Consider the following 478-nt stretch of genomic DNA (forward strand, 5'->3'; position numbering starts at 1 on the left):
TCCGGATGCATAGAAGACGTGAGCGTACAAGGATATACTCTCAGACGGCCATTTCGTCGATGTGGTTTAACATTATTCACATGCTATTTCCCAACTATTTAAGCCAAATATGCCGAAAGGAGTCAAGGGGGAGACGAGGGGAGGAGGGGAGGGGAGGAAGGGAAGGTGGATGGGGGTGAGGGGGGAGGGATGAGGTGGGGGGGTGAGGGGAGGAAGGGAAGGTGGATGGGGGTGAGGGAGGGGATGAGGTGGGGGGTGAGGGGAGAGGGAGGAGGTGGGGGGGTGAGGGGAGAAGGATGAGGTGGGGGGGTGAGGGGAGGAAGGGAAAGGGGGATGGGGGTGAGGGGAGAGGGAGGAGGTGGGGGGGTGAGGGGGGGAAGGGGAAAGGGGGATGGGGGTGAGGGGAGAGGGAGGAGGTGGGGGGTGAGGGGAGAGGGAGAGTGGGGGGTGAGGGGAGGAAGGAATGTAGTGGCACGAC

The sequence above is a fragment of the Penaeus monodon genome, chromosome 30 (genome assembly GCF_015228065.2).
Source record: "Penaeus monodon isolate SGIC_2016 chromosome 30, NSTDA_Pmon_1, whole genome shotgun sequence".
Classification (NCBI taxonomy): domain Eukaryota; kingdom Metazoa; phylum Arthropoda; class Malacostraca; order Decapoda; family Penaeidae; genus Penaeus; species Penaeus monodon.